The following is a 26,789-nucleotide window of genomic DNA, read 5'->3' on the forward strand; positions in this document are numbered from 1 at the left end:
AAAGTGCCCATTGCAGAAAGAGCTCAAATTCGAAAAACAAACACATATTCATGTTCCCCATCCTCCCCGAAGACCAAAAAACCATGAGCTGAGCAGATCTGATGTTTCCTTGCGGAGAAAGCCAATGTTATATCTTGCATTTGTTAGGAAAAACTGCTTAGAGCATGAAAAGTGCTCATTTCAGATAGAGCTCAAATTCGAAAAACAAAAACATATTCATGTTCCCCATCCTCCCCGAAGACCAAAAAACCATAACGTTTGCAGATCTCATGTTTCCTTGCGTAGATAGCCCATGTTATATCATGCATTTGTTAGGAAAAACTGCTTATAGTATGAAAAGTGCCCATTGCAGAAAGAGCTCAAATTCGAAAAACAAACACATATTCATGTTCCCCCTCCTCCCCGAAGACCAAAAAACGATGAGTTGAGCAGATCTGATGTTTCCTTGCGGAGATTGCCAATGTAATAGCTTGCATTTGTTAGGAAAAACTGCTTATAGTATGAAAAGTGCCCATTGGAGAAAAATCTCAAATTTGAAAAACAAACACATATTCATGTTCCCCATCCTCCCCGAAGACCAAGAAACCATGAGTTGTGCAGATCTGATGTTTCCTTGCGGAGATAGCCAATGTTATATCTTGCATTTGTTAGGAAAAACTGCTTATAGCATGAAAAGTGCCCATTGCAGAAAGAGCTCAAATTCGAAAAACAATCACATATTCATGTTCCCCATCCTCCCCGAAGACCAAAAAACCATGAGTTGTGCAGATCTGATGTTTCCTTGCGGAGATAGCCAATGTTATATCTTGCATTTGTTAGGAAAAACTGCTTAGAGCATGAAAAGTGCTCATTTCAGATAGAGCTCAAATTCGAAAAACAAAAACATATTCATGTTCCCCATCCTCCCCGAAGACCAAAAAACCATAACGTTTGCAGATCTCATGTTTCCTTGCGGAGATAGCCCATGTTATATCTTGCATTTGTTAGGAAAAACTGCTTATAGCATGAAAAGTGCTCATTTCAGATAGAGCTCAAATTCGAAAAACAAAAATATATTCATGTTCCCCATCCTCCCCGAAGACCAAAAAACCATAACGTTTGCAGATCTCATGTTTCCTTGCGGAGATAGCCCATGTTATATCTTGCATTTGTTAGGAAAAACTGCTTATAGTATGAAAAGTGCCCATTGCAGAAAGAGCTCAAATTCGAAAAAGAAACACATATTCATGTTCCCCATCCTCCCCGAAGACCAAAAAACCATGGGTTGAGCAGATCTGATGTTTCCTTGCGGAGATAGCCCATGTTATATCATGCATTTGTTAGGAAAAACTGCTTATAGTATGAAAAGTGCCCATTGCAGAAAGAGCTCAAATTCGAAAAACAAACACATATTCATGTTCCCCCTCCTCCCCGAAGACCAAAAAACCATGAGTTGAGCAGATCTGATGTTTCCTTGCGGAGATTGCCAATGTAATAGCTTGCATTTGTTAGGAAAAACTGCTTATAGTATGAAAAGTGCCCATTGCAGAAAGATCTCAAATTCGAAAAACAAACACATATTCATGTTCCCCATCCTCCCCGAAGACCAAAAAACCATGAGTTGTGCAGATCTGATGTTTCCTTGCGGAGATAGCCAATGTTATATCTTGCATTTGTTAGGAAAAACTGCTTATAGCATGAAAAGTGCCCATTGCAGAAATAGCTCAAATTCGAAAAACAATCACATATTCATGTTCCCCATCCTTCCCGAAGACCAAAAAACCATGAGTTGTGCAGATCTGATGTTTCCTTGCGGAGATAGCCAATGTTATATCTTGCATTTGTTAGGAAAAACTGCTTAGAGCATGAAAAGTGCTCATTTCAGATAGAGGTCAAATTCGAAAAACAAACACATATTCATGTTCCCCATCCTCCCCGAAGACCAAAAAACCATGAGTTGTGCAGATCTGATGTTTCCTTGCGGAGATAGCCAATGTTATATCTTGCATTTGTTAGGAAAAACTGCTTATAGCATGAAAAGTGCCCATTGCAGAAATAGCTCAAATTCGAAAAACAATCACATATTCATGTTCCCCATCCTTCCCGAAGACCAAAAAACCATGAGTTGTGCAGATCTGATGTTTCCTTGCGGAGATAGCCAATGTTATATCTTGCATTTGTTAGGAAAAACTGCTTATAGTATGAAAAGTGCCCATTGCAGAAAGAGCTCAAATTCGAAAAACAAACACATATTCATGTTCCCCATCCTCCCTGAAGACCAAAAAACCATGAGTTGTGCACATCTGATGTTTCCTTGCGGAGAAAGCCAATGTTATATCTTGCATTTGTTAGGAAAAACTGCTTAGAGCATGAAAAGTGCTCATTTCAGATAGAGCTCAAATTCGAAAAACAAAAACATATTCATGTTCCCCATCCTCCCCGAAGACCAAAAAACCATAACGTTTGCAGATCTCATGTTTCCTTGCGTAGATAGCCCATGTTATATCATGCATTTGTTAGGAAAAACTGCTTATAGTATGAAAAGTGCCCATTGCAGAAAGAGCTCAAATTCGAAAAACAAACACATATTCATGTTCCCCCTCCTCCCCGAAGACCAAAATACCATGAGTTGAGCAGATCTGATGTTTCCTTGCAGAGATTGCCAATGTAATAGCTTGCATTTGTTAGGAAAAACTGCTTATAGCATGAAAAGTGCCCATTGCAGAAAGAGCTCAAATTCGAAAAAGAAACACATATTCATGTTCCCCATCCTCCCCGAAGACCAAAAAACCATGGGTTGAGCAGATCTGATGTTTCCTTGCGGAGATAGCCAATGTTAAATCTTGCATTTGTTAGGAAAAACTGCTTATAGTATGAAATGTGCCCATTGCAGAAAGATCTCAAATTCGAAAAACAAACACATATTCATGTTCCCCATCCTCCCCGAAGACCAAAAAACCATGAGTTGTGCAGATCTGATGTTTCCTTGCGGAGATAGCCAATGTTATATCTTGCATTTGTTAGGAAAAACTGCTTATAGCATGAAAAGTGCCCATTGCAGAAAGAGCTCAAATTCGAAAAACAATCACATATTCATGTTCCCCATCCTCCCCGAAGACCAAAAAACCATGAGTTGTGCAGATCTGATGTTTCCTTGCGGAGAAAGCCAATGTTATATCTTGCATTTGTTAGGAAAAACTGCTTAGAGCATGAAAAGTGCTCATTTCAGATAGAGCTCAAATTCGAAAAACAAAAACATTTTCATGTTCCGCATCCTCCCCGAAGACCAAAAAACCATAACGTTTGCAGATCTCATGTTTCCTTGCGTAGATAGCCCATGTTATATCATGCATTTGTTAGGAAAAACTGCTTATAGTATGAAAAGTGCCCATTGCAGAAAGAGCTCAAATTCGAAAAACAAACACATATTCATGTTCCCCATCCTCCCCGAAGACCAAAAAACCATGGGTTGAGCAGATCTGATGTTTCCTTGCGGAGATAGCCAATGTTAAATCTTGCATTTGTTAGGAAAAACTGCTTATAGTATGAAAAGTGCCCATTGCAGAAAGATCTCAAATTCGAAAAACAAACACATATTCATGTTCCCCATCCTCCCCGAAGACCAAAAAACCATGAGTTGTGCAGATCTGATGTTTCCTTGCGGAGATAGCCAATGTTATATCTTGCATTTGTTAGGAAAAACTGCTTATAGCATGAAAAGTGCCCATTGCAGAAAGAGCTCAAATTCGAAAAACAATCACATATTCATGTTCCCCATCCTCCCCGAAGACCAAAAAACCATGAGTTGTGCAGATCTGATGTTTCCTTGCGGAGAAAGCCAATGTTATATCTTGCATTTGTTAGGAAAAACTGCTTAGAGCATGAAAAGTGCTCATTTCAGATAGAGCTCAAATTCGAAAAACAAAAACATTTTCATGTTCCGCATCCTCCCCGAAGACCAAAAAACCATAACGTTTGCAGATCTCATGTTTCCTTGCGTAGATAGCCCATGTTATATCATGCATTTGTTAGGAAAAACTGCTTATAGTATGAAAAGTGCCCATTGCAGAAAGAGCTCAAATTCGAAAAACAAACACATATTCATGTTCCCCCTCCTCCCCGAAGACCAAAAAACGATGAGTTGAGCAGATCTGATGTTTCCTTGCGGAGATTGCCAATGTAATAGCTTGCATTTGTTAGGAAAAACTGCTTATAGTATGAAAAGTGCCCATTGGAGAAAAATCTCAAATTTGAAAAACAAACACATATTCATGTTCCCCATCCTCCCCGAAGACCAAGAAACCATGAGTTGTGCAGATCTGATGTTTCCTTGCGGAGATAGCCAATGTTATATCTTGCATTTGTTAGGAAAAACTGCTTATAGCATGAAAAGTGCCCATTGCAGAAAGAGCTCAAATTCTAAAAACAATCACATATTCATGTTCCCCATCCTCCCCGAAGACCAAAAAACCATGAGTTGTGCAGATCTGATGTTTCCTTGCGGAGATAGCCAATGTTATATCTTGCATTTGTTAGGAAAAACTGCTTAGAGCATGAAAAGTGCTCATTTCAGATAGAGCTCAAATTCGAAAAACAAAAACATATTCATGTTCCCCATCCTCCCCGAAGACCAAAAAACCATAACGTTTGCAGATCTCATGTTTCCTTGCGGAGATAGCCCATGTTATATCTTGCATTTGTTAGGAAAAACTGCTTATAGCATGAAAAGTGCTCATTTCAGATAGAGCTCAAATTCGAAAAACAAAAATATATTCATGTTCCCCATCCTCCCCGAAGACCAAAAAACCATAACGTTTGCAGATCTCATGTTTCCTTGCGGAGATAGCCCATGTTATATCTTGCATTTGTTAGGAAAAACTGCTTATAGTATGAAAAGTGCCCATTGCAGAAAGAGCTCAAATTCGAAAAAGAAACACATATTCATGTTCCCCATCCTCCCCGAAGACCAAAAAACCATGGGTTGAGCAGATCTGATGTTTCCTTGCGGAGATAGCCCATGTTATATCATGCATTTGTTAGGAAAAACTGCTTATAGTATGAAAAGTGCCCATTGCAGAAAGAGCTCAAATTCGAAAAACAAACACATATTCATGTTCCCCCTCCTCCCCAAAGACCAAAAAACCATGAGTTGAGCAGATCTGATGTTTCCTTGCGGAGATTGCCAATGTAATAGCTTGCATTTGTTAGGAAAAACTGCTTATAGTATGAAAAGTGCCCATTGCAGAAAGATCTCAAATTCGAAAAACAAACACATATTCATGTTCCCCATCCTCCCCGAAGACCAAAAAACCATGAGTTGTGCAGATCTGATGTTTCCTTGCGGAGATAGCCAATGTTATATCTTGCATTTGTTAGGAAAAACTGCTTATAGCATGAAAAGTGCCCATTGCAGAAATAGCTCAAATTCGAAAAACAATCACATATTCATGTTCCCCATCCTTCCCGAAGACCAAAAAACCATGAGTTGTGCAGATCTGATGTTTCCTTGCGGAGATAGCCAATGTTATATCTTGCATTTGTTAGGAAAAACTGCTTAGAGCATGAAAAGTGCTCATTTCAGATAGAGGTCAAATTCGAACAACAAACACATATTCATGTTGCCCATCCTCCCCGAAGAACAAAAAACCATAACTTTTGCAGATCTCATGTTTCCTTGCGGAGATAGCCCATGTTATATCTTGCATTTGTTAGGAAAAACTGCTTATAGTATGAAAAGTGCCCATTGCAGAAAGATCTCAAATTCGAAAAACAATCACATATTCATGTTCCCCATCCTCCCCGAAGACCAAGAAACCATGAGTTGTGCAGATCTGATGTTTCCTTGCGGAGATAGCCAATGTTATATCTTGCATTTGTTAGGAAAAACTGCTTATAGCATGAAAAGTGCCCATTGCAGAAAGAGCTCAAATTCGAAAAACAATCACATATTCATGTTCCCCATCCTCCCCGAAGACCAAAAAACCATGAGTTGTGCAGATCTGATGTTTCCTTGCGGAGATAGCCAATGTTATATCTTGCATTTGTTAGGAAAAACTGCTTAGAGCATGAAAAGTGCTCATTTCAGATAGAGGTCAAATTCGAAAAACAAACACATATTCATGTTCCCCATCCTCCCCGAAGAACAAAAAACCATTACTTTTGCAGATCTCATGTTTCCTTGCGGAGATAGCCCATGTTATATCTTGCATTTGTTAGGAAAAACTGCTTAATATATGAAAAGTGCCCATTGCAGAAAGAGCTCAAATTCGAAAAACAATCACATATTCATGTTCCCCATCCTCCCCGAAGACCAAAAAACCATGAGTTGTGCAGATCTGATGTTTCCTTGCGGAGATAGCCAATGTTATATCTTGCATTTGTTAGGAAAAACTGCTTAGAGCATGAAAAGTGCTCATTTCAGATAGAGCTCAAATTCGAAAAACAAAAACATATTCATGTTCCCCATCCTCCCCGAAGACCAAAAAACCATAACGTTTGCAGATCTCATGTTTCCTTGCGGAGATAGCCCATGTTATATCTTGCATTTGTTAGGAAAAACTGCTTATAGTATGAAAAGTGCCCATTGCAGAAAGAGCTCAAATTCGAAAAAGAAACACATATTCATGTTCCCCCTCCTCCCCGAAGACCAAAAAACCATGAGTTGTGCAGATCTGATGTTTCCTTGCGGAGATAGCCAATGTTATATCTTGCATTTGTTAGGAAAAACTGCTTAGAGCATGAAAAGTGCTCATTTCAGATAGAGGTCAAATTCGAAAAACAAACACATATTCATGTTCCCCATCCTCCCCGAAGACCAAAAAACCATGAGTTGTGCAGATCTGATGTTTCCTTGCGGAGATAGCCAATGTTATATCTTGCATTTGTTAGGAAAAACTGCTTAGAGCATGAAAAGTGCTCATTTCAGATAGAGGTCAAATTCGAAAAACAAACACATATTCATGTTCCCCATCCTCCCCGAAGACCAAAAAACCATAACGTTTGCAGATCTCATGTTTCCTTGCGTAGATAGCCCATGTTATATCATGCATTTGTTAGGAAAAACTGCTTATAGTATGAAAAGTGCCCATTGCAGAAAGAGCTCAAATTCGAAAAACAAACACATATTCATGTTCCCCCTCCTCCCCGAAGACCAAAAAACCATGAGTTGAGCAGATCTGATGTTTCCTTGCGGAGATTGCCAATGTAATAGCTTGCATTTGTTAGGAAAAACTGCTTATAGTATGAAAAGTGCCCATTGCAGAAAGATCTCAAATTCGAAAAACAAACACATATTCATGTTCCCCATCCTCCCCGAAGACCAAAAAACCATGAGTTGTGCAGATCTGATGTTTCCTTGCGGAGATAGCCAATGTTATATCTTGCATTTGTTAGGAAAAACTGCTTATAGCATGAAAAGTGCCCATTGCAGAAATAGCTCAAATACGAAAAACAATCACATATTCATGTTCCCCATCCTTCCCGAAGACCAAAAAACCATGAGTTGTGCAGATCTGATGTTTCCTTGCGGAGATAGCCAATGTTATATCTTGCATTTGTTAGGAAAAACTGCTTAGAGCATGAAAAGTGCTCATTTCAGATAGAGGTCAAATTCGAAAAACAAACACATATTCATGTTCCCCATCCTCCCCGAAGAACAAAAAACCATAACTTTTGCAGATCTCATGTTTCCTTGCGGAGATAGCCCATGTTATATCTTGCATTTGTTAGGAAAAACTGCTTATAGTATGAAAAGTGCCCATTGCAGAAAGATCTCAAATTCGAAAAACAATCACATATTCATGTTCCCCATCCTCCCCGAAGACCAAGAAACCATGAGTTGTGCAGATCTGATGTTTCCTTGCGGAGATAGCCAATGTTATATCTTGCATTTGTTAGGAAAAACTGCTTATAGCATGAAAAGTGCCCATTGCAGAAAGAGCTCAAATTCGAAAAACAATCACATATTCATGTTCCCCATCCGCCCCGAAGACCAAAAAACCATGAGTTGTGCAGATCTGATGTTTCCTTGCGGAGATAGCCAATGTTATATCTTGCATTTGTTAGGAAAAACTGCTTAGAGCATGAAAAGTGCTCATTTCAGATAGAGGTCAAATTCGAAAAACAAACACATATTCATGTTCCCCATCCTCCCCGAAGAACAAAAAACCATTACTTTTGCAGATCTCATGTTTCCTTGCGGAGATAGCCCATGTTATATCTTGCATTTGTTAGGAAAAACTGCTTAATATATGAAAAGTGCCCATTGCAGAAAGAGCTCAAATTCGAAAAACAATCACATATTCATGTTCCCCATCCTCCCCGAAGACCAAAAAACCATGAGTTGTGCAGATCTGATGTTTCCTTGCGGAGATAGCCAATGTTATATCTTGCATTTGTTAGGAAAAACTGCTTAGAGCATGAAAAATGCTCATTTCAGATAGAGCTCAAATTCGAAAAACAAAAACATATTCATGTTCCCCATCCTCCCCGAAGACCAAAAAACCATAACGTTTGCAGATCTCATGTTTCCTTGCGGAGATAGCCCATGTTATATCTTGCATTTGTTAGGAAAAACTGCTTATAGTATGAAAAGTGCCCATTGCAGAAAGAGCTCAAATTCGAAAAAGAAACACATATTCATGTTCCCCATCCTCCCCGAAGACCAAAAAACCATGAGTTGTGCAGATCTGATGTTTCCTTGCGGAGATAGCCAATGTTATATCTTGCATTTGTTAGGAAAAACTGCTTAGAGCATGAAAAGTGCTCATTTCAGATAGAGGTCAAATTCGAAAAACAAACACATATTCATGTTCCCCATCCTCCCCGAAGACCAAAAAACCATGAGTTGTGCAGATCTGATGTTTCCTTGCGGAGATAGCCAATGTTATATATCTTGCATTTGTTAGGAAAAACTGCTTAGAGCATGAAAAGTGCTCATTTCAGATAGAGGTCAAATTCGAAAAACAAACACATATTCATGTTCCCCATCCTCCCCGAAGACCAAAAAACCATAACGTTTGCAGATCTCATGTTTCCTTGCGTAGATAGCCCATGTTATATCATGCATTTGTTAGGAAAAACTGCTTATAGTATGAAAAGTGCCCATTGCAGAAAGAGCTCAAATTCGAAAAACAAACACATATTCATGTTCCCCCTCCTCCCCGAAGACCAAAAAACCATGAGTTGAGCAGATCTGATGTTTCCTTGCGGAGATTGCCAATGTAATAGCTTGCATTTGTTAGGAAAAACTGCTTATAGTATGAAAAGTGCCCATTGCAGAAAGATCTCAAATTCGAAAAACAAACACATATTCATGTTCCCCATCCTCCCCGAAGACCAAAAAACCATGAGTTGTGCAGATCTGATGTTTCCTTGCGGAGATAGCCAATGTTATATCTTGCATTTGTTAGGAAAAACTGCTTATAGCATGAAAAGTGCCCATTGCAGAAATAGCTCAAATACGAAAAACAATCACATATTCATGTTCCCCATCCTTCCCGAAGACCAAAAAACCATGAGTTGTGCAGATCTGATGTTTCCTTGCGGAGATAGCCAATGTTATATCTTGCATTTGTTAGGAAAAACTGCTTAGAGCATGAAAAGTGCTCATTTCAGATAGAGGTCAAATTCGAAAAACAAACACATATTCATGTTCCCCATCCTCCCCGAAGAACAAAAAACCATAACTTTTGCAGATCTCATGTTTCCTTGCGGAGATAGCCCATGTTATATCTTGCATTTGTTAGGAAAAACTGCTTATAGTATGAAAAGTGCCCATTGCAGAAAGATCTCAAATTCGAAAAACAATCACATATTCATGTTCCCCATCCTCCCCGAAGACCAAGAAACCATGAGTTGTGCAGATCTGATGTTTCCTTCCGGAGATAGCCAATGTTATATCTTGCATTTGTTAGGAAAAACTGCTTATAGCATGAAAAGTGCCCATTGCAGAAAGAGCTCAAATTCGAAAAACAATCACATATTCATGTTCCCCATCCTCCCCGAAGACCAAAAAACCATGAGTTGTGCAGATCTGATGTTTCCTTGCGGAGATAGCCAATGTTATATCTTGCATTTGTTAGGAAAAACTGCTTAGAGCATGAAAAGTGCTCATTTCAGATAGAGGTCAAATTCGAAAAACAAACACATATTCATGTTCCCCATCCTCCCCGAAGAACAAAAAACCATTACTTTTGCAGATCTCATGTTTCCTTGCGGAGATAGCCCATGTTATATCTTGCATTTGTTAGGAAAAACTGCTTAATATATGAAAAGTGCCCATTGCAGAAAGAGCTCAAATTCGAAAAACAATCACATATTCATGTTCCCCATCCTCCCCGAAGACCAAAAAACCATGAGTTGTGCAGATCTGATGTTTCCTTGCGGAGATAGCCAATGTTATATCTTGCATTTGTTAGGAAAAACTGCTTAGAGCATGAAAAATGCTCATTTCAGATAGAGCTCAAATTCGAAAAACAAAAACATATTCATGTTCCCCATCCTCCCCGAACACCAAAAAACCATAACGTTTGCAGATCTGATGTTTCCTTGCGGAGATAGCCCATGTTATATCTTGCATTTGTTAGGAAAAACTGCTTATAGTATGAAAAGTGCCCATTGCAGAAAGAGCTCAAATTCGAAAAAGAAACACATATTCATGTTCCCCATCCTCCCCGAAGACCAAAAAACCATGAGTTGTGCAGATCTGATGTTTCCTTGCGGAGATAGCCAATGTTATATCTTGCATTTGTTAGGAAAAACTGCTTAGAGCATGAAAAGTGCTCATTTCAGATAGAGGTCAAATTCGAAAAACAAACACATATTCATGTTCCCCATCCTCCCCGAAGACCAAAAAACCATGAGTTGTGCAGATCTGATGTTTCCTTGCGGAGATAGCCAATGTTATATATCTTGCATTTGTTAGGAAAAACTGCTTAGAGCATGAAAAGTGCTCATTTCAGATAGAGGTCAAATTCGAAAAACAAACACATATTCATGTTCCCCATCCTCCCCGAAGACCAAAAAACCATAACGTTTGCAGATCTCATGTTTCCTTGCGTAGATAGCCCATGTTATATCATGCATTTGTTAGGAAAAACTGCTTATAGTATGAAAAGTGCCCATTGCAGAAAGAGGTCAAATTCGAAAAACAAACACATATTCATGTTCCCCCTCCTCCCCGAAGACCAAAAAACCATGAGTTGAGCAGATCTGATGTTTCCTTGCGGAGATTGCCAATGTAATAGCTTGCATTTGTTAGGAAAAACTGCTTATAGTATGAAAAGTGCCCATTGCAGAAAGATCTCAAATTCGAAAAACAAACACATATTCATGTTCCCCATCCTCCCCGAAGACCAAAAAACCATGAGTTGTGCAGATCTGATGTTTCCTTGCGGAGATAGCCAATGTTATATCTTGCATTTGTTAGGAAAAACTGCTTATAGCATGAAAAGTGCCCATTGCAGAAAGAGCTCAAATTCGAAAAACAATCACATATTCATGTTCCCCATCCTCCCCGAAGACCAAAAAACCATGAGTTGTGCAGATCTGATGTTTCCTTGCGGAGATAGCCAATGTTATATCTTGCATTTGTTAGGAAAAACTGCTTAGAGCATGAAAAGTGCTCATTTCAGATAGAGGTCAAATTCGAAAAACAAAAACATATTCATGTTCCCCATCCTCCCCGAAGACCAAAAAACCATAACGTTTGCATATCTCATGTTTCCTTTCGTAGATAGCCCATGTTAGATCATGCATTTGTTAGGAAAAACTGCTTATAGTATGAAAAGTGCCCATTGCAGAAAGATCTCAAATTCGAAAAACAAACACATATTCATGTTCCCCCTCCTCCACGAAGACCAAAAAACCATGAGTTGTGCAGATCTGATGTTTCCTTGCGGAGATAGCCAATGTTATATCTTGCATTTGTTAGGAAAAACTGCTTAGAGCATGAAAAGTGCTCATTTCAGATAGAGGTCAAATTCGAAAAACAAACACATATTCATGTTCCCCATCCTCCCCGAAGACCAAAAAACCATAACTTTTGCAGATCTCATGTTTCCTTGCGGAGATAGCCCATGTTATATCTTGCATTTGTTAGGAAAAACTTCTTATTGCATGAAAAGTGCCCATTTCAGATAGAGGTCAAATTCGAAAAACAAACACATTTTCATGTTCCCCATCCTCCCCGAAGACCAAAAAACCATGAGTTGTGCAGATCTGATGTTTCCTTGCGGAGATAGCCATTGTTATATCTTGCATTTGTTAGGAAAAACTGCTTAGAGCATGAAAAGTGCTCATTTCAGATAGAGGTCAAATTCGAAAAACAAACACATATTCATGTTCCCCATCCTCCCCGAAGAACAAAAAAACATAACTTTTGCAGATCTCATGTTTCCTTGCGGAGATAGCCCATGTTAAATCTTGCATTTGTTAGGAAAAACTGCTTATAGCATGAAAAGTGCCCATTTCAGATAGAGGTCAAATTCGAAAAACAAACACATTTTCATGTTCCCCAGCCTCCCCGAAGACCAAAAAACCATGAGTTGTGCAGATCTGATGTTTCCTTGCGGAGATAGCCAATGCTATATCTTGCATTTGTTAGGAAAAACTGCTTAGAGCATGAAAAGTGCTCATTTCAGATAGAGGTCAAATTCGAAAAACAAACACATATTCATGTTCCCCATCCTCCCCGAAGACCAAAAAACCATAACGTTTGCAGATCTCATGTTTCCTTGCAGAGATAGCCCATGTTATATCTTGCATTTGTTAGGAAAAACTGCTTATAGTATGAAAAGTGCCCATTGCAGAAAGAGCTCAAATTCGAAAAAGAAACACATATTCATGTTCCCCCTCCTCCCCGAAGACCAAAAAACCATGTGTTGTGCAGATCTGATGTTTCCTTGCGGAGATAGCCAATGTTATATCTTGCATTTGTTAGGAAAAACTGCTTAGAGCATGAAAAGTGCTCATTTCAGATAGAGGTCAAATTCGAAAAACAAACACATATTCATGTTCCCCATTCTCCCCGAAGACCAAAAAACCATAACTTTTGCAGATCTCATGTTTCCTTGCGGAGATAGCCAATGTTATATCTTGCATTTGTTAGGAAAAACTGCTTAGAGCATGAAAAGTGCTCATTTCAGATAGAGGTCAAATTCGAAAAACAAACACATATTCATGTTCCCCATCCTCCCCGAAGAACAAAAAACCATTACTTTTGCAGATCTGATGTTTCCTTGCGGAGATAGCCCATGTTATATCTTGCATTTGTTAGGAAAAACTGCTTATAGTATGAAAAGTGCCCATTGCAGAAAGAGCTCAAATTCGAAAAACAATCACATATTCATGTTCCCCATCCTCCCCGAAGACCAAAGAACCATGAGTTGTGCAGATCTGATGTTTCCTTGCGGAGATAGCCAATGTTATATCTTGCATTTGTTAGGAAAAACTGCTTAGAGCATGAAAAGTGCTCATTTCAGATAGAGCTCAAATTCGAAAAACAAAAACATATTCATGTTCCCCATCCTCCCCGAAGACCAAAAAACCATAACGTTTGCAGATCTCATGTTTCCTTGCGGAGATAGCCCATGTTATATCTTGCATTTGTTAGGAAAAACTGCTTATAGTATGAAAAGTGCCCATTGCAGAAAGAGCTGAAATTCGAAAAAGAAACACATATTCATGTTCCCCATCCTCCCCGAAGACCAAAAAACCATGGGTTGAGCAGATCTGATGTTTCCTTGCGGAGATAGCCAATGTTAAATCTTGCATTTGTTAGGAAAAACTGCTTATAGTATGAAAAGTGCCCATTGCAGAAAGATCTCAAATTCGAAAAACAAACACATATTCATGTTCCCCCTCCTCCACGAAGACCAAAAAACCATGAGTTGTGCAGATCTGATGTTTCCTTGCGGAGATAGCCAATGTTATATCTTGCATTTGTTAGGAAAAACTGCTTAGAGCATGAAAAGTGCTCATTTCAGATAGAGGTCAAATTCGAAAAACAAACACATATTCATGTTCCCCATCCTCCCCGAAGACCAAAAAACCATGAGTTGTGCAGATCTGATGTTTCCTTGCGGAGATAGCCAATGTTATATCTTGCATTTGTTAGGAAAAACTGCTTATAGCATGAAAAGTGCCCATTGCAGAAAGAGCTCAAATTCGAAAAACAATCACATATTCATGTTCCCCATCCTCCCCGAAGACCAAAAAACCATGAGTTGTGCAGATCTGATGTTTCCTTGCGGAGATCGCCAATGTTATATCTTGCATTTGTTAGGAAAAACTGCTTAGAGCATGAAAAGTGCTCATTTCAGATAGAGGTCAAATTCGAAAAACAAAAACATATTCATGTTCCCCATCCTCCCCGAAGACCAAAAAACCATAACGTTTGCATATCTCATGTTTCCTTGCGTAGATAGCCCATGTTAGATCATGCATTTGTTAGGAAAAACTGCTTATAGTATGAAAAGTGCCCATTGCAGAAAGAGCTCAAATTCGAAAAACAAACACATATTCATGTTCCCCATCCTCCTCGAAGACCAAAAAACCATGAGTTGTGCAGATCTGATGTTTCCTTGCGGAGATAGCCAATGTTATATCTTGCATTTGTTAGGAAAAACTGCTTATAGCATGAAAAGTGCCCATTGCAGAAAGAGCTCAAATTCGAAAAACAATCACATATTCATGTTCCCCATCCTCCCCGAATACCAAAAAACCATGAGTTGTGCAGATCTGATGTTTCCTTGCGGAGATAGCCAATGTTATATCTTGCATTTGTTAGGAAAAACTGCTTAGAGCATGAAAAGTGCTCATTTCAGATAGAGGTCAAATTCGAAAAACAAACACATATTCATGTTCCCCATCCTCCCCGAAGAACAAAAAACCATTACTTTTGCAGATCTGATGTTTCCTTGCGGAGATAGCCCATGTTATATCTTGCATTTGTTAGGAAAAACTGCTTATAGTATGAAAAGTGCCCATTGCAGAAAGAGCTCAAATTCGAAAAACAATCACATATTCATGTTCCCCATCCTCCCCGAAGACCAAAAAACCATGAGTTGTGCAGATCTGATGTTTCCTTGCGGAGATAGCCAATGTTATATCTTGCATTTGTTAGGAAAAACTGCTTAGAGCATGAAAAGTGCTCATTTCAGATAGAGCTCAAATTCGAAAAACAAAAACATATTCATGTTCCCCATCCTCCCCGAAGACCAAAAAACCATAACGTTTGCAGATCTCATGTTTCCTTGCGGAGATAGCCCATGTTATATCTTGCATTTGTTAGGAAAAACTGCTTATAGTATGAAAAGTGCCCATTGCAGAAAGAGCTGAAATTCGAAAAAGAAACACATATTCATGTTCCCCATCCTCCCCGAAGACCAAAAAACCATGGGTTGAGCAGATCTGATGTTTCCTTGCGGAGATAGCCCATGTTATATCTTGCATTTGTTAGGAAAAACTGCTTATAGTATGAAAAGTGCTCATTTCAGATAGAGGTCAAATTCGAAAAACAAACACATATTCATGTTCCCCATTCTCCCCGAAGACCAAAAAACCATAACTTTTGCAGATCTCATGTTTCCTTGCGGAGATAGCCCACGTTATATCTTGCATTTGTTAGGAAAAACTGCTTATAGTATGAAAAGTGCCCATTGCAGAAAGAGCTCAAATTCGAAAAAGAAACACATATTCATGTTCCCCATCCTCCCCGAAGACCAAAAAACCATGTGTTGTGCAGATCTGATGTTTCCTTGCGGAGATAGCCAATGTTATATCTTGCATTTGTTAGGAAAAACTGCTTAGAGCATGAAAAGTGCTCATTTCAGATAGAGGTCAAATTCGAAAAACAAACACATATTCATGTTCCCCATTCTCCCCGAAGACCAAAAAACCATAACTTTTGCAGATCTCATGTTTCCTTGCGGAGATAGCCCACGTTATATCTTGCATTTGTTAGGAAAAACTGCTTATAGCATGAAAAGTGCCCATTTCAGATAGAGGTCAAATTCGTAAAACAAACACATTTTCATGTTCCCCAGCCTCCCCGAAGACCAAAAACCCATGAGTTGTGCAGATCTGATGTTTCCTTGCGGAGATAGCCAATGCTATATTTTGCATTTGTTAGGAAAAAGTGCTTATAGCATGAAAATTGCCCATTGCAGAAAGAGCTCAAATTAGAAAAACAAAAACATATTCATGTTCCCCATCCTCCCCGAAGACCAAAAAACCATAACGTTTGCAGATCTCATGTTTCCTTGCGGAGATAGCCCATGTTATATCTTGCATTTGTTAGGAAAAACTGCTTATAGTATGAAAAGTGCCCATTGCAGAAAGATCTCAAATTCGAAAAACAAACACATATTCATGTTCCCCCTCCTCCCCGAAGACCAAAAAACCATGAGTTGTGCAGATCTGATGTTTCCTTGCGGAGATAGCCAATGTTATATCTTGCATTTGTTAGGAAAAACTGCTTAGAGCATGAAAAGTGCTAATTTCAGATAGACGTCAAATTCGAAGAACAAACACATATTCATGTTCCCCATCCTACCCGAAGACCAAAAAACCATAACTTTTGCAGATCTCATGTTTCCTTGCGGAGATATCCCATGTTATATCTTGCATTTGTTAGGAAAAAGTGCTTATAGTATGAAAAGTGCCCATTGCAGAAAGATCTCAAATTCGAAAAACAAACACATATTCATGTTCCCCCTCCTCCCCGAAGACCAAAAAACCATGAGTTGTGCAGATCTGATGTTTCCTTGCGGAGATAGCCAATGTTATATCTTGCTTTTGTTAGGAAAAACTGCTTAGAGCATGAAAAGTGCTAATTTCAGATAGACGTCAAATTCGAAGAACAAACACATATTCATGTTCCCCATCCTACCCGAAGACCAAAAAACCATAACTTTTGCAGATCTCATGTTTCCTTGCGGAGATATCCCATGTTATATCTTGCATTTGTTAGGAAAAAGTGCTTATAGTATGAAAAGTGCCCATTGCAGAAAGAGCTCAAATTCGAAAAACAAACACATATTCATGTTCCCCATCCTCCCCGAAGACCAAAAAACCATAACGTTTGCAGATCTGATGTTTCCTTGCGGAGATAGCCCATGTTATATCTTGCATTTGTTAGGAAAAACTGCTTATAGTATGAAAAGTGCCCATTGCAGAAAGAGCTCAAATTCGAAAAACAAACACATATTCATGTTCCCCCTCCTCCCCGAAGACCAAAAAACCATGAGTTGAGCAGATGTGATGTTTCCTTGCGGAGATTGCCAATGTTATATCTTGCATTTGTTAGGAAAAACTGCTTATAGTATGAAAAGTGCTCATTGCAGAAAGATCTCAAATTCGAAAAACAAACACATATTCATGTTCCCCCTCCTCCCCGAAGACCAAAAAACCATGAGTTGAGCAGATCTGATGTTTCCTTGCGGAGATAGCCCATGTTATATTTTGCATTTGTTAGGAAAAACTGCTTATAGCATGAAAAGTGCCCATTTCAGATAGAGGTCAAATTCGAAAAACAAACACATTTTCATGTTCCCCAGCCTCCCCGAAGACCAAAAAACCATGAGTTGTGCAGATCTGATGTTTCCTTGCAGAGATAGCCAATGCTATATCTTGCATTTGTTAGGAAAAAGTGCTTATAGCATGAAAAGTGCCCATTGCAGAAAGAGCTCAAATTCGAAAAACAAAAACATATTCATGTTCCCCATCCTCCCCGAAGACCAAAAAACCAAAACGTTTGCAGATCTCATGTTTCCTTGCGGAGATAGCCCATGTTATATCTTGCATTTGTTAGGAAAAACTGCTTATAGTATGAAAAGTGCCCATTGCAGAAAGAGCTCAAATTCGAAAAACAAACACATATTCATGTTCCCCCTCCTCCCCGAAGACCAAAAAACCATGAGTTGAGCAGATCTGATGTTTCCTTGCGGAGATTACCAATGTTATATCTTGCATTTGTTAGGAAAAACTGCTTATAGTATGAAAAGTGCCCATTGCAGAAAGATCTCAAATTCGAAAAACAAACACATATTCATGTTCCCCCTCCTCCCCGAAGACCATGAGTTGTGCAGATCTGATGTTTCCTTGCGGAGATAGCCAATGTTATATCTTGCATTTGTTAGGAAAAACTGCTTAGAGCATGAAAAGTGCTAATTTCAGATAGAGGTCAAATTCGAAAAACAAACACATATTCATGTTCCCCATCCTCCCCGAAGACCAAAAAACCATAACTTTTGCAGATCTCATGTTTCCTTGCGGAGATATCCCATGTTATATCTTGCATTTGTTAGGAAAAACTGCTTATAAGCATGAAAAGTGCCCATTTCAGATAGAGGTCAAATTCGAAAAACAAACACATTTTCATGTTCCCCCTCCTCCCCGAAGACCAAAAAACCATGAGTTGTGCAGATCTGATGTATCCTTGCGGAGATAGCCAATGTTATATCTTGCATTTGTTAGGAAAAACTGCTTAGAGCATGAAAAGTGCTCATTTCAGATAGAGGTCAAATTCGAAAAACAAACACATATTCATGTTCCCCATCCTCCCCGAAGACCAAAAAACCATAACTTTTGCAGATCTCATGTTTCCTTGCGGAGATAGCCCACGTTATATCTTGCATTTGTTAGGAAAAACTGCTTATAGCATGAAAAGTGCCCATTTCAGATAGAGGTCAAATTCGTAAAACAAACACATTTTCATGTTCCCCAGCCTCCCCGAAGACCAAAAACCCATGAGTTGTGCAGATCTGATGTTTCCTTGCGGAGATAGCCAATGCTATATTTTGCATTTGTTAGGAAAAAGTGCTTATAGTATGAAAAGTGCCCATTGCAGAAAGAGCTCAAATTAGAAAAACAAAAACATATTCATGTTCCCCATCCTCCCCGAAGACCAAAAAACCATAACGTTTGCAGATCTCATGTTTCCTTGCGGAGATAGCCCATGTTATATCTTGCATTTGTTAGGAAAAACTGCTTATAGTATGAAAAGTGCCCATTGCAGAAAGAGCTCAAATTCGAAAAACAAACACATATTCATGTTCCCCCTCCTCCCCGAAGACCATGAGTTGTGCAGATCTGATGTTTCCTTGCGGAGATAGCCAATGTTATATCTTGCATTTGTTAGGAAAAACTGCTTAGAGCATGAAAAGTGCTAATTTCAGATAGAGGTCAAATTCGAAAAACAAACACATATTCATGTTCCCCATCCTCCCCGAAGACCAAAAAACCATAACTTTTGCAGATCTCATGTTTCCTTGCGGAGATATCCCATGTTATATCTTGCATTTGTTAGGAAAAACTGCTTATAAGCATGAAAAGTGCCCATTTCAGATAGAGGTCAAATTCGAAAAACAAACACATTTTCATGTTCCCCCTCCTCCCCGAAGACCAAAAAACCATGAGTTGTGCAGATCTGATGTATCCTTGCGGAGATACCCAATGTTATATCTTGCATTTGTTAGGAAAAACTGCTTAGAGCATGAAAAGTGCTCATTTCAGATAGAGGTCAAATTCGAAAAACAAACACATATTCATGTTCCCCATCCTCCCCGAAGACCAAAAAACCATAACGTTTGCAGATCTCATGTTTCCTTGCGGAGATAGCCCATGTTATATCTTGCATTTGTTAGGAAAAACTGCTTATAGCATGAAAAGTGCCCATTGCAGAAAGATCTCAAATTCGAAAAACAAACACATATTCATGTTCCCCATCCTCCCCGAAGACCAAAAAACCATGAGTTGTGCAGATCTGATGTTTCCTTGCGGAGATAGCCCATGTTATATCTTGCATTTGTTAGGAAAAACTGCTTATAGCATGAAAAGTGCCCATTGCAGAAAGAGATCAAATTCGAAAAACAATCACATATTCATGTTCTCCATCCTCCCCGAAGACCAAAAAACCATGAGTTGTGCAGATCTGATGTTTCCTTGCGGAGATAGCCAATGTTATATCTTGCATTTGTTAGGAAAAACTGCTTAGAGCATGAAAAGTGCTCATTTCAGATAGACGTCAAATTCGAATAACAAACACATATTCATGTTCCCCATCCTCCCCGAAGAACAAAAAACCATAACTTTTGCAGATCTCATGTTTCCTTGCGGAGATAGCCCATGTTATATCTTGCATTTGTTAGGAAAAACTGCTTATAGTATGAAAAGTGCCCATTGCAGAAAGAGCTCAAATTCGAAAAACAATCACATATTCATGTTCCCCATCCTCCCCGAAGACCAAAAAACCATGAGTTGTGCAGATCTGATGTTTCCTTGCGGAGATAGCCAATGTTATATCTTGCATTTGTTAGGAAAAACTGCTTAGAGCATGAAAAGTGCTCATTTCAGATAGAGCTCAAATTCGAAAAACAAAAACATATTCATGTTCCCCATCCTCCCCGAAGACCAAAAAACCATGACTTTTGCAGATCTCATGTTTCCTTGCGGAGATAGCCCATGTTATATCTTGCATTTGTTAGGAAAAACTGCTTATAGTATGAAAAGTGCCCATTGCAGAAAGAGCTCAAATTCGAAAAACAATCACATATTCATGTTCCCCATCCTCCCCGAAGACCAAAAAACCATGAGTTGTGCAGATCTGATGTTTCCTTGCGGAGATAGCCAATGTTATATCTTGCATTTGTTAGGAAAAACTGCTTAGAGCATGAAAAGTGCTCATTTCAGATAGAGCTCAAATTCGAAAAACAAAAACATATTCATGTTCCCCATCCAACCCGAAGACCAAAAAACCATAACGTTTGCAGATCTCATGTTTCCTTGCGGAGATAGCCCATGTTATATCTTGCATTTGTTAGGAAAAACTGCTTATAGTATGAAAAGTGCCCATTGCAGAAAGATCTCAAATTCGAAAAACAAACACATATTCATGTTCCCCCTCCTCCCCGAAGACCAAAAAACCATGAGTTGTGCAGATCTGATGTTTCCTTGCGGAGATAGCCAATGTTATATCTTGCATTTGTTAGGAAAAACTGCTTAGAGCATGAAAAGTGCTCATTTCAGATAGAGGTCAAATTCGAAAAACAAACACATATTCATGTTCCCCATGCTCCCCGAAGACCAAAAAACCATAACTTTTGCAGATCTGATGTTTCCTTGCGGAGATAGCCAATGTTATATCTTGCATTTGTTAGGAAAAAGTGCTTATAGCATGAAAAGTGCTCATTGCAGAAAGAGCTCAAATTCGAAAAACAAAAACATATTCATGTTCCCCATCCTCCCCGAAGACCAAAAAACCATAACGTTTGCAGATCTCATGTTTCCTTGCGTAGATAGCCCATGTTATATCATGCATTTGTTAGGAAAAACTGCTTATAGTATGAAAAGTGCCCATTGCAGAAAGAGCTCAAATTCGAAAAACAAACACATATTCATGTTCCCCCTCCTCCCCGAAGACCAAAAAACCATGAGTTGTGCAGATCTGATGTTTCCTTGCGGAGATAGCCAATGTTATATCTTGCATTTGTTAGGAAAAACTGCTTATAGCATGAAAAGTGCCCATTGCAGAAAGAGCTCAAATTCGAAAAACAATCACATATTCATGTTCCCCATCCTCCCCGAAGACCAAAAAACCATGAGTTGTGCAGATCTGATGTTTCCTTGCGGAGATAGCCAATGTTATATCTTGCATTTGTTAGGAAAAACTGCTTAGAGCATGAAAAGTGCTCATTTCAGATAGAGGTCAAATTCGAAAAACAAACACATATTCATGTTCCCCATCCTCCCCGAAGAACAAAAAACCATTACTTTTGCAGATCTGATGTTTCCTTGCGGAGATAGCCCATGTTATATCTTGCATTTGTTAGGAAAAACTGCTTATAGTATGAAAAGTGCCCATTGCAGAAAGAGCTCAAATTCGAAAAACAATCACATATTCATGTTCCCCATCCTCCCCGAAGACCAAAAAACCATGAGTTGTGCAGATCTGATGTTTCCTTGCGGAGATAGCCAATGTTATATCTTGCATTTGTTAGGAAAAACTGCTTAGAGCATGAAAAGTGCTCATTTCAGATAGAGCTCAAATTCGAAAAACAAAAACATATTCATGTTCCCCATCCTCCCCGAAGACCAAAAAACCATAACGTTTGCAGATCTCATGTTTCCTTGCGTAGATAGCCCATGTTATATCATGCATTTGTTAGGAAAAACTGCTTATAGTATGAAAAGTGCCCATTGCAGAAAGAGCTCAAATTCGAAAAACAAACACATATTCATGTTCCCCCTCCTCCCCGAAGACCAAAAAACCATGAGTTGTGCAGATCTGATGTTTCCTTGCGGAGATAGCCAATGTTATATCTTGCATTTGTTAGGAAAAACTGCTTATAGCATGAAAAGTGCCCATTGCAGAAAGAGCTCAAATTCGAAAAACAATCACATATTCATGTTCCCCATCCTCCCCGAAGACCAAAAAACCATGAGTTGTGCAGATCTGATGTTTCCTTGCGGAGATAGCCAATGTTATATCTTGCATTTGTTAGGAAAAACTGCTTAGAGCATGAAAAGTGCTCATTTCAGATAGAGGTCAAATTCGAAAAACAAACACATATTCATGTTCCCCATCCTCCCCGAAGAACAAAAAACCATTACTTTTGCAGATCTGATGTTTCCTTGCGGAGATAGCCCATGTTATATCTTGCATTTGTTAGGAAAAACTGCTTATAGTATGAAAAGTGCCCATTGCAGAAAGAGCTCAAATTCGAAAAACAATCACATATTCATGTTCCCCATCCTCCCCGAAGACCAAAAAACCATGAGTTGTGCAGATCTGATGTTTCCTTGCGGAGATAGCCAATGTTATATCTTGCATTTGTTAGGAAAAACTGCTTAGAGCATGAAAAGTGCTCATTTCAGATAGAGCTCAAATTCGAAAAACAAAAACATATTCATGTTCCCCATCCTCCCCGAAGACCAAAAAACCATAACGTTTGCAGATCTCATGTTTCCTTGCGGAGATAGCCCATGTTATATCTTGCATTTGTTAGGAAAAACTGCTTATAGTATGAAAAGTGCCCATTGCAGAAAGAGCTGAAATTCGAAAAAGAAACACATATTCATGTTCCCCATCCTCCCCGAAGACCAAAAAACCATGGGTTGAGCAGATCTGATGTTTCCTTGCGGAGATAGCCCATGTTATATCTTGCATTTGTTAGGAAAAACTGCTTATAGTATGAAAAGTGCTCATTTCAGATAGAGGTCAAATTCGAAAAACAAACACATATTCATGTTCCCCATTCTCCCCGAAGACCAAAAAACCATAACTTTTGCAGATCTCATGTTTCCTTGCGGAGATAGCCCACGTTATATCTTGCATTTGTTAGGAAAAACTGCTTATAGTATGAAAAGTGCCCATTGCAGAAAGAGCTCAAATTCGAAAAAGAAACACATATTCATGTTCCCCATCCTCCCCGAAGACCAAAAAACCATGTGTTGTGCAGATCTGATGTTTCCTTGCGGAGATAGCCAATGTTATATCTTGCATTTGTTAGGAAAAACTGCTTAGAGCATGAAAAGTGCTCATTTCAGATAGAGGTCAAATTCGAAAAACAAACACATATTCATGTTCCCCATTCTCCCCGAAGACCAAAAAACCATAACTTTTGCAGATCTCATGTTTCCTTGCGGAGATAGCCCACGTTATATCTTGCATTTGTTAGGAAAAACTGCTTATAGCATGAAAAGTGCCCATTTCAGATAGAGGTCAAATTCGTAAAACAAACACATTTTCATGTTCCCCAGCCTCCCCGAAGACCAAAAACCCATGAGTTGTGCAGATCTGATGTTTCCTTGCGGAGATAGCCAATGCTATATTTTGCATTTGTTAGGAAAAAGTGCTTATAGCATGAAAATTGCCCATTGCAGAAAGAGCTCAAATTAGAAAAACAAAAACATATTCATGTTCCCCATCCTCCCCGAAGACCAAAAAACCATAACGTTTGCAGATCTCATGTTTCCTTGCGGAGATAGCCCATGTTATATCTTGCATTTGTTAGGAAAAACTGCTTATAGTATGAAAAGTGCCCATTGCAGAAAGATCTCAAATTCGAAAAACAAACACATATTCATGTTCCCCCTCCTCCCCGAAGACCAAAAAACCATGAGTTGTGCAGATCTGATGTTTCCTTGCGGAGATAGCCAATGTTATATCTTGCATTTGTTAGGAAAAACTGCTTAGAGCATGAAAAGTGCTAATTTCAGATAGACGTCAAATTCGAAGAACAAACACATATTCATGTTCCCCATCCTACCCGAAGACCAAAAAACCATAACTTTTGCAGATCTCATGTTTCCTTGCGGAGATAGCCCATGTTATATCTTGCATTTGTTAGGAAAAACTGCTTATAGTATGAAAAGTGCCCATTGCAGAAAGATCTCAAATTCGAAAAACAAACACATATTCATGTTCCCCATCCTCCCCGAAGAACAAAAAACCATTACTTTTGCAGATCTGATGTTTCCTTGCGGAGATAGCCCATGTTATATCTTGCATTTGTTAGGAAAAACTGCTTATAGTATGAAAAGTGCCCATTGCAGAAAGAGCTCAAATTCGAAAAACAATCACATATTCATGTTCCCCATCCTCCCCGAAGACCAAAAAACCATGAGTTGTGCAGATCTGATGTTTCCTTGCGGAGATAGCCAATGTTATATCTTGCATTTGTTAGGAAAAACTGCTTAGAGCATGAAAAGTGCTCATTTCAGATAGAGCTCAAATTCGAAAAACAAAAACATATTCATGTTCCCCATCCTCCCCGAAGACCAAAAAACCATAACGTTTGCAGATCTCATGTTTCCTTGCGGAGATAGCCCATGTTATATCTTGCATTTGTTAGGAAAAACTGCTTATAGTATGAAAAGTGCCCATTGCAGAAAGAGCTGAAATTCGAAAAAGAAACACATATTCATGTTCCCCATCCTCCCCGAAGACCAAAAAACCATGGGTTGAGCAGATCTGATGTTTCCTTGCGGAGATAGCCCATGTTATATCTTGCATTTGTTAGGAAAAACTGCTTATAGTATGAAAAGTGCTCATTTCAGATAGAGGTCAAATTCGAAAAACAAACACATATTCATGTTCCCCATTCTCCCCGAAGACCAAAAAACCATAACTTTTGCAGATCTCATGTTTCCTTGCGGAGATAGCCCACGTTATATCTTGCATTTGTTAGGAAAAACTGCTTATAGTATGAAAAGTGCCCATTGCAGAAAGAGCTCAAATTCGAAAAAGAAACACATATTCATGTTCCCCATCCTCCCCGAAGACCAAAAAACCATGTGTTGTGCAGATCTGATGTTTCCTTGCGGAGATAGCCAATGTTATATCTTGCATTTGTTAGGAAAAACTGCTTAGAGCATGAAAAGTGCTCATTTCAGATAGAGGTCAAATTCGAAAAACAAACACATATTCATGTTCCCCATTCTCCCCGAAGACCAAAAAACCATAACTTTTGCAGATCTCATGTTTCCTTGCGGAGATAGCCCACGTTATATCTTGCATTTGTTAGGAAAAACTGCTTATAGCATGAAAAGTGCCCATTTCAGATAGAGGTCAAATTCGTAAAACAAACACATTTTCATGTTCCCCAGCCTCCCCGAAGACCAAAAACCCATGAGTTGTGCAGATCTGATGTTTCCTTGCGGAGATAGCCAATGCTATATTTTGCATTTGTTAGGAAAAAGTGCTTATAGCATGAAAATTGCCCATTGCAGAAAGAGCTCAAATTAGAAAAACAAAAACATATTCATGTTCCCCATCCTCCCCGAAGACCAAAAAACCATAACGTTTGCAGATCTCATGTTTCCTTGCGGAGATAGCCCATGTTATATCTTGCATTTGTTAGGAAAAACTGCTTATAGTATGAAAAGTGCCCATTGCAGAAAGATCTCAAATTCGAAAAACAAACACATATTCATGTTCCCCCTCCTCCCCGAAGACCAAAAAACCATGAGTTGTGCAGATCTGATGTTTCCTTGCGGAGATAGCCAATGTTATATCTTGCATTTGTTAGGAAAAACTGCTTAGAGCATGAAAAGTGCTAATTTCAGATAGACGTCAAATTCGAAGAACAAACACATATTCATGTTCCCCATCCTACCCGAAGACCAAAAAACCATAACTTTTGCAGATCTCATGTTTCCTTGCGGAGATATCCCATGTTATATCTTGCATTTGTTAGGAAAAAGTGCTTATAGTATGAAAAGTGCCCATTGCAGAAAGATCTCAAATTCGAAAAACAAACACATATTCATGTTCCCCCTCCTCCCCGAAGACCAAAAAACCATGAGTTGTGCAGATCTGATGTTTCCTTGCGGAGATAGCCAATGTTATATCTTGCTTTTGTTAGGAAAAACTGCTTAGAGCATGAAAAGTGCTAATTTCAGATAGACGTCAAATTCGAAGAACAAACACATATTCATGTTCCCCATCCTAGCCGAAGACCAAAAAACCATAACTTTTGCAGATCTCATGTTTCCTTGCGGAGATATCCCATGTTATATCTTGCATTTGTTAGGAAAAAGTGCTTATAGTATGAAAAGTGCCCATTGCAGAAAGAGCTCAAATTCGAAAAACAAACACATATTCATGTTCCCCATCCTCCCCGAAGACCAAAAAACCATAACGTTTGCAGATCTGATGTTTCCTTGCGGAGATAGCCCATGTTATATCTTGCATTTGTTAGGAAAAACTGCTTATAGTATGAAAAGTGCCCATTGCAGAAAGAGCTCAAATTCGAAAAACAAACACATATTCATGTTCCCCCTCCTCCCCGAAGACCAAAAAACCATGA

This window comes from Vipera ursinii, assembly GCF_947247035.1.
Source record: "Vipera ursinii genome assembly, chromosome: 9".
Taxonomy (NCBI): domain Eukaryota; kingdom Metazoa; phylum Chordata; class Lepidosauria; order Squamata; family Viperidae; genus Vipera; species Vipera ursinii.